The sequence below is a fragment of the Octopus sinensis genome, linkage group LG5, assembly GCF_006345805.1.
Source record: "Octopus sinensis linkage group LG5, ASM634580v1, whole genome shotgun sequence".
NCBI classification, from domain to species: domain Eukaryota; kingdom Metazoa; phylum Mollusca; class Cephalopoda; order Octopoda; family Octopodidae; genus Octopus; species Octopus sinensis.
The window spans coordinates 32,449,215-32,458,515 of record NC_043001.1 but is presented as its reverse complement, the minus strand read 5'-3'; the positions used below and the strand labels follow the sequence as shown (position 1 = coordinate 32,458,515).

The 9,301-nt window shown below is 34.0% G+C and overlaps 1 long non-coding RNA gene across 1 annotated transcript; it reads right to left on the bottom strand.

Moving 5' to 3' along the window:
• Positions 1-5,743: 5,743 nt before the first annotated feature.
• LOC118763488 lies at positions 5,744-6,117 on the bottom strand. Its single transcript, XR_004999247.1, has 2 exons — positions 6,085-6,117; positions 5,744-5,900 (listed from the first exon to the last, which is right to left on the bottom strand). It is a non-coding gene; the product is annotated as an uncharacterized LOC118763488 (long non-coding RNA).
• Between the last annotated feature and the right edge of the window lie 3,184 nt (positions 6,118-9,301).

The following is a 9,301-nucleotide window of genomic DNA, read 5'->3' as shown; positions in this document are numbered from 1 at the left end:
GAACAATTCTGGACATGTTTATGTCTTACTATAACCTCATCAGTGAAATAAAGTCTTCGCTGCATGGTTGAATAGACTGTTACTCAACTGGTACTTATTTCATCACTTCTGTTAGACAAAGTCCAACCCAGCAGGATTTAAACTTAGAAGTGAAAGACCCGAGCTATGTACTACAAGGCATTTATTCCGGCAGTATAGCTATTTCGACATCCATTGTCCTCACAATGACAACATGGATTACTGTCATAAGCAAAAGACTGCAAATTTCAGCTTGATTGTTTGGAGCAGATTTTGGCCCTCTCCAGACGGTGTCAAAGTCAAAATCTAGGAGTACTTGAATCCAACGCAGAAAGGGATATAATTTAGTACCTTAATGCTTCGATCTTGAAACTGAGCATGAATTTAGATTTGGACATCAATTTTAAACATGACATAAACCTATAAACAAGGTTCAAAAACACTCACACTGTTCTAAGTGATTTTGTTTACAACATAGTAACATTAAGATCCTTCTGGTTACTTATAGTCTGCGTGTTGTTCTGTTTCTTTTACAGTGTGGAATTCATGGTAAGATTAGCATAGACAGTACATCTCTGAGAATAAAATGAGCTTATGAAAATTAATCTCCATCCTCTATAAAGCAAGGAAAATATTCGAAACTTATTTTAGGAAAAACATTAGTGCCATCGACACCGGAGATGACCGTAAATCGCCAAACTGCGCATTCACAATCCAAGTATCAAATAATGATTTCTGCTTTAAGCATAAGTCCAGCAATTTTGCGTGGGGATTTAATATATACCATCAACTCTAGTACTTAATTGGCACATTATTTTATTAATCCTCAAAGAATGACATGCAAAGTTGACCTTTCCTATATTTGAATTCAGAATTCAAAGAACCTGAAGTATTGCCGTAAAATTATTTGTTTCTATATTTTAACCATTTCGCCAGATTGCTCTTCTCATACGCTCTAATAATTCATTCTAATTCTGGTACAAAAGCAGCAATCATGATAGGAGGACGAAGTCGATTACATTGACACCCGAACTCAAGGAACAAATGCAAAGTCGATCTCGTTGGCATTTGAATTCAAAAGGTAAAATGCCGAAAGAAATGCCGCTAAGCAATTTATCCGTCACAGTTGTCAGGTTCTAATAATGATAATCATAAGGCGGCGAGCTGGCAGAAACGTTAGCACACCGGGCGAAATGCTTAGCGGTAATTCATGTCTTTACGTTCTGAGTTCAAATTCTGCCGAGGTCGACTTTGCCTTTCATTCTTTCGGAGTCGATAAAATTAAGTACCAGTTGCGTACTGGGGCCGATCTAATCGACTGGCCCGCTCCCCCAAAATTTCGGGTATTGTACCAAGAGTAGAAAAGAATAATGATAATCATAACTGCTTCCTGCATAGGCACAATTTAATTCATTTCGAAGCACGACAGGTTTAGTGAACAAGACCCCATTACATAACTGGTACTTATCGCTCGCGCTTGAATAAAACTCATCGGTGTTGATGCAGAATCGCACCTCGAAAAATGCATTTTTTTGAAAAAATTTCGTCGGATTCCTACGTTTCAGATGTCGGAGATTACGACAGGGATAAATAGATAGACAGATAAATAAATAAATGGATAGAAAAGTTCAAAATTTAAAATTGGGAGAGGGGGTGAAATTTGAGCCCCTTATTAAACTTTATAACATTAATTATTAAGCTTTAATGTTTGTTTCTCATAAATTGTTGTATATTTAATTTACATTCAATTATTATTTTTGATTATTTAAGACAAACAAGTAAAACGCAAATTCTTTTCACTTTAATGTTTTTGTATGTATTTAATTTCGATTTGCATTTGTTCGTCAATTCGCTACGATCTCTTTAAAGTAAATAAAATCAAAAATTTTAATTGGAGGGTGTGTGTGTGGATTAGATTAAAAAAAACATTTTATTTTTGTATATTCGTAAATCTCCGACATCAAAAATAAAGGAATCCGAAAAAAATTGTTTTCAAAAAAATACATATTTCAAGGAGAGCTGCGAAACTGCATTAGCCCCAACTCTTCGTTAAAAATTAGAATTGAAAGGAATATATTTTAATCTAAATATATTTTGCTTACGTCACTTCAGCCTGTAATGATATGAAAATATTACATATTTACAACTTCGAAATGCTGCTATGAGGAGAACTGTCTATTAAATCGAAAACAAAAGTTATTGGTACTTGTGTAATCCATAATAAAGAATTTACAAGTCTGACGATTCTATTCTGTAACGTTAAATAAATTTGAGAAATTATTATAACACGGCACATATAATTCGATGACTCTCTACAGGTTCTGTCAATGGGGCAACTGAAACAGCAACAGTGATTTTTACGATGCTGATAACTTCGCACGCAAATATCGTTTCCAGTATAGGTAGATGTTCAAATGTACACGTCTGTTAATTAGCTCTGCCTCAAGATATTGAGTACAATTATGACGTTAGTATTTAAGTATCAATAAAATCATCTAGCAATGAATCCTGCAATTTCTTATATACATGTAATAGATACAATATATGTGTGTGTGTGTGTGTGTGTGTGCGTTTGTGTGTGTGTGTGTGTGTATACATATATTATATATATATATATATATATATATATATATATAGTATACATATATTCTTTTACTTGTTTCAGTCATTTGACTTCGGCCATGATGGAGCACCACCTTTAATCGAGAAAATCGACCCCAGAACATATTTTTGGGAAACCTAGTACTTATTCTATCGGTCTCTTTTGCCGAACGCTAAGTTACGGGGATGTAAACACACCAGCATCGGTTGTCAAGCGATGTTGGGGGACAAACACAGACATATAATATAGACACACACGTACATATATATATATATATATATATATATATATATATATATATATATATATATATATATATATACATATACAACGGACTTCTTTCAGTTTCCGCCTACCAAATCCACTCACAAGGCTTGGTCGGCCCGAGGCTATAGTATAAGACGCCGAAAGTGCCACGTAGTGGAAATGAACCCGGAACCATGTTGTTGGTAAGCAAGCTACTTACCACACAGCCACTCATGCACACGTACATACATGTGTGGGTGTAGGGGTGTGTGTATGCATGTACAGAAATATAGGCATATTACGAAAATTCTGTTCACAATATATTGGTCCACCCTATCTCATGCTAGACTACACTTGTCAAAGGTGACATGCAGTGAGATTGAAACAGGAAGCTCATAGTTGAAAGAAAATGTCCTCAATCACCTTGCCAAGTGCAGTATAAAAAAGTAGCTTTATGCTAAACGATAATCAGATGAAATAAGTAACACGTGGTTAGTCTCGAACTAGTGTTCCTATGCTGCCACAGTATATATATCCATATATTAGTCAACCCTATTGCTCTAAGAAGCGCCTGATAATCAGTCAAACTGACCAGTGAAATCGATATACATTAGTAGTCACCAATGAAACGGAGAGAGAGATAATCAATGATAAAAAAAAATCAACCTGACCTCTCAGCTATAGAGGTATATTCAATGAGCGATCCAAATTGATCGTTAGCTGTAGTCAATGATGAACTCATCAAAATATTAGGGAGATTTATATTCACATCAAATATATATACATATATATATATACACACATATATATACACATACATATATATATATGTATGTATGTACGCATGCATGTTTATACATATATATAATATATATATATATATAATATACGTATATATGTATATGCATGTATGCATGCATGTATATACATATATATATATATACATATATATATATATATATAAACACACACACACACACACATATATATATACATACATATATATGGATATATATTGTAGCATATGCATATATATATATATGTAACCATATAAAGATATATATATATATATTATATATTATATATATATATATATAATATATATATATATATAAACATAAAAAATATATATGCGTATAAACATATGTAAGCACAAGTCAAGTTTTGCAACACTCTACGTCACTTATGAAAAATGACATCACTTAAATGGCAGCCATTTTCGACTTCGCACGAAATAGGAGTAATAAAATTAATAAAGGCACCAAACAGGTAGTAATAAACAGTCCAATAACTGATAAGGAGTTATTTTCTTTTGGTATTTTGTCCTGTACTTTTCTATCGTGTGTCTACGTATTTTGAACTCGTTGGTGATGTCCTGTAGACAATGTGTATTTTTTTAAATTTTATTTATTCATAATTGAGCGTCACGCAGCCTTTGACCACAGTACATATATATTATATATGGCTGCCATTTAATCGATGTTATTTTTCATATGTGATGTGGAAGTGTTTCAAAACTTGACTTGTGCGCATTGATTTCCATTTGATGCCCTTTATATGTATCAAAATTTCATGCATTTATTTGTAATCTTAAGGAGTTAGTTAAAAATTTAAACCCATCAGTCACATCTGGGACACACTATATTATATTATATATTATATATTATATTATATATATAATATATATATATAAATGTATATTACTATATATTATATATATATATATATATATATATATATATATATATACATTCATACATACATACTACATACATACACATACATCATACAATACATCATACATACATACATACATACAATATGCATGCGTTCTAGTAACGCAGCAGTTCGGCAAAAGGAACCGATGGAGTAAGTAACAGGTTTAAAAAGAGTAGTTACTGGGATCGATTCGTTCGACTAAAATTCCTCAAGACGGCACCCCAGAATGGTCGCGGTCTAATGACTGAAAGAAGTAAAAGTTAAAAGACACACAACCACATACACACACACACACATACACACACACACAGGTGTGGAGTAAGCTTGCGTAAAATATTTGTTGTTGCGTTTGTTTTTTGACACCTAATAAGAGATGATGAATTGGTGCTATGGTTTCCACTTCTCGTCACAGTTTGCCAAAAATCTAAAATATGTAATGTATCTCTTCTTTTCTCTAAAACGACAAGGCGTGAACTGGGAGACATTTGGACACTTTTTCTAGCAAACTGAGCCACGGCGTAAATAATACTTTTTATCGTTTATGTTGTTCTGAGTTCAAATTTCGCCGAGGTCGACTTTGCCTTTCAACCTTTCAGGATCGTTAAATTGAGTACCAGTTGCGTACTGAGGTTGATCTAATCGACTGCCCCTCTCCCCTTGTACCTAGAGTAAAAAAGAATTTTTTTTTCGTACGAAGTGTGTCGCTCATTTTCTCATGTAGTTTCTCATTGTTTACGCAATGTACACATAGACTGAATTATTAGGGACGTTCTATGACATTTAGTGTATGAAAAACAAATATCCCTTGGTATAAATCGCCTGCTCTTTATGTTTCTAAATCTCTTTAGATTTGGTGTTTATCTTGCAACAGTTTGTGGAAGGATGAATTCCATTTATTATTCAGTATCGCCACGAAATATTCTGTCACGAAACTTAACTCACGATCACATCTGATAGTCTAATGTTTTAACCAATTCACAATTCCGCTTTGTCAGTCAACAAGAAGTAGAAACCATTACCTGAAGCAGCAGTCTGTACTGAAAAAAGAGATGATACAAGAGTTGGGGGTCAAGCATTTTGTTGACCATCTTCTTGACCATTTCATTTACTCATCTTCCGTGAATTTTTGGAATCATATTTGACATACGAATATTATTCTTTTCTACTCTCGGCAGAAGGCCCGAAATTTTGAGCGAGGGGGTCAGTCGCTTAGATCGACCCAGCAACTATACTTAATTTATAGACCCCGAAAGGATGAAAGGCAAAGTCGACCTCGGCGGAATTTGAACTTAGAACGTAAAGGTAGACGAAACACCTATTTCTTTACTACCCACATGGGGCTAAACACACGGAGGATAAACAAGGACAGACAAACGGATTAAGTCAATTATATCGACTCCAGTGCGTAACTGGTACTTATTTAATCGACTCCGAAAGGATGAAAGGCAAAGTCGACCTCGGCGGAATTTGAACTCAGAACGTAGCGGCAGACGAAATACTGCTAAGCATTTCGTCCGGCGTGCTAACGATTCTAACAGCTCGCCGCTTTTGACATACGAATATTATTATTCACACACGTAATTTTAGCTTTAAATATGAAATAGTTTCTAAGCTATTTAATTGGCGATCAAGCCAAATGAAACGTAGAGGCAAATGTTTATCCCCCTAGAATGATAAAAGAGTGAACTTACTTCAGCAGCATTTGCGATCCACGAGGTACAAAGTATGTAACTAAATACCGTAATATACCGCATATTCCCAACATTTTATTAATGTTACCAAGCCACCAAAACATGGTAATATCATCAACATTGGCAATGAGAAGTTCATAATCTCTCGGACAGTTTAATATTTAATCATATTTTATATGCTTTAAAACAAATAATTACCATCCTCTTTTCGACATTAATTCTTGCATTATTCATAGTTTTATTTTAATTATACGTTTCTTGCAGTTTCATTAAAATTAAAACTAACAGTATGAGTGATTTAAATTTACATGTTATGGTATTTTATGTATGCATGCATATATATGCACTCACCATTCATTCAGTGTTCTGCTTCGTTATAACCAGAAATGGCTCTGACGAAAGTAGCATTAATTTTTGTAGGTCGTTCAATTTTTCTCAACTGACCAATAGACCGATTGAGTAAACTTATCTGTAATGTACCAATAATGACTACTGGAAACAACTGTAAGCCAGATTTGCTTTAATAAAGAAAAATTATGTATTGACTATTATTTATAACATATATATATATATATATATTATATAGAGGGCATTATTACACATAAATGCCGCACGCTAAGAGGGACTCTTAAAGTCAAAACTACCAAAATAAACATATTGTACCGAATGCCCTCTATATAATATAAATAAATATATTCAAGTGGAAAAAAATGTACAGATTTTTTTCTCTTATGAGGTTTTTCACGCTAACTACTTGATAATTTCTTATGAAGATTTTATCCTATTTTAAAATTATATTTATATATAGTATATGATAATATATATATGATATTATTATATATTATATGTATGTATATATATATAATATATGTATGTATATATATATATATGTAGGTATGTAGATATATATGATATATATAATATATATATATATATATATATATATATATATAGATATATATATACTTATTATTATATATATATATTATAATAATATGCATATATATATATATATATAATATGCATATAAATGTGTGTGTATGCATGCATGTATCCGCGAATTATGTATGAATGTATAAAATGTAGTTATACAAGTCTCATCCCATTTTCTGCTTCCATAAGTGGTGGCGAAAGTCGAGCAGCTAAGCAGGGGTGTATTTCAGTGTCCGCATCCAATTTCAGTGTCTGACATAAGAGTTCAGATATATGGTGTAATAGTTCTACCAACGATTCTGTTCAGCGGTCACGCGTGAAAGATATCAAATAACATCATCAACAATCTGGATACATCTCACCAACGAAACCTGCGGATGATCATCAATGTAACCTGACAAGATATAATTACAAAAGAATAAATCTTCATGCAAACCAAATACCAGCCAAGTTGTGACATTGCATCAGTTTCACCTGGCCGCTACAAGTCACCACTCGCCGCCACTCGATATGCGCAAACTGTAATAACATGAATACCAGAAGACGTAAAACGGAGTTCACTTTATTATATCATACCAGGAAAGACTTCCCAGTTTCCTCGCCAAGAAGGTTTGCTTTTTTTGGAGACATTAATCTGTAGAAATTCCGGGGAGGAATTGATTACATCAATACCATTACGTGGAAAGTGGAGGCACATGGCCTAATGGTTAGAGCAGCGGATTCGCGGTCGAGGGATCGCGGGTTCGAATCTCAGACCGGGTGTGTGTTTATGAGCGAAAACACCTAAGCTCCACGCGGCTCCGGCAGAAGGTAATGGCGAACTTCTGCTGACTCTTTCGCCATAACTTTCTCTCACTCTTTCCTCCTGCATCTTGCAGCTCACCTGCGACGGACCGGCGTCCCTTCCAGGTGGGGAACCTATACGCCAAGGAAACCGGGAAAACGGCTCTTATGAGCCGGGCATGGCTCGAGAAGGAACAAACAAAACATATATAACAACATTACTTGGAAAGCTAGTGAAGATTAAGGCTATTGTCCCTTGTCTCATGACGTGCGTATTTAAAAATAAATTCCTGTCCAGTTTATTAAACATAGCAGGCAAATATATCAAGCATTCATAACATTAAATATTCTCAGGCTTTTGTCTACTAAATGATAATATCATCGAACTACAAAACATCTTTACGATGGGCGAGTTAACTATTTAAACTCTTCAATATTTTAATAGTATTCCCTATAATTAATATTACCAGTAGTAACTGGATTTATTAACACCTACAATCATATGCATTTCCAATGCTGCCAATCCTCATTAGAAATGTTGCGTATGAATAACTCAAGAGATGGTTGAAATTGAGCTTTATAAAATAAAAATAAAAATAGATGAAAAAATAGAAAATATATATGAATTCACATACCTTAAGACCTCCTCCATGATAAGACGTGCCTTTAGGCAAACTTTTAGTTATAGACATGAAAAGCATTGGCCAGTCAAATTGGAGCATACATACCTTCACATAATATTTAAAATGGTCGCTATTTCATATCACTATCGAATGCCTTGACTTATTTGCTACCGCTGTGTTTATAAATTTAGTACATGACAACATGAGTGGATTTAACTCTAGATTTGTGACTTTAACTAGATGATGAATAACAATCCTCCAACTTCTAAACAGTATACCTGTCTATTAGCAGGTAAACTTTTACGCCTGAAGAAACTGCCGAACTGCCCTCAGTTCTGTAGCAAGAAAAAAACATTTGTAAAATCCTAAAAATCTATCATAACATTACTTGTAGGGGTGAGTATCTCCTCTGAAATTTTATCGAAAAGTATTTACAGTTGAGTCGGCCGAATCATTTCAGAATTACAATTCGTGTAATGAGCATAATGTAAGTTTGAGCTAAAACAACACAAATCCATAACCTACCGGTTGCTCATTCTTTATTTTACGTCACGACCGACATCACATTTCTTTACTACCCACAAAGGGCTAAACACGGAGAGGACGAACAAGGACAGACAAAGGGATTGGGTTGATTATGTCGACCCCAGTGCGTAACTGGTACTTACTTAATCGACCCCGAAAGG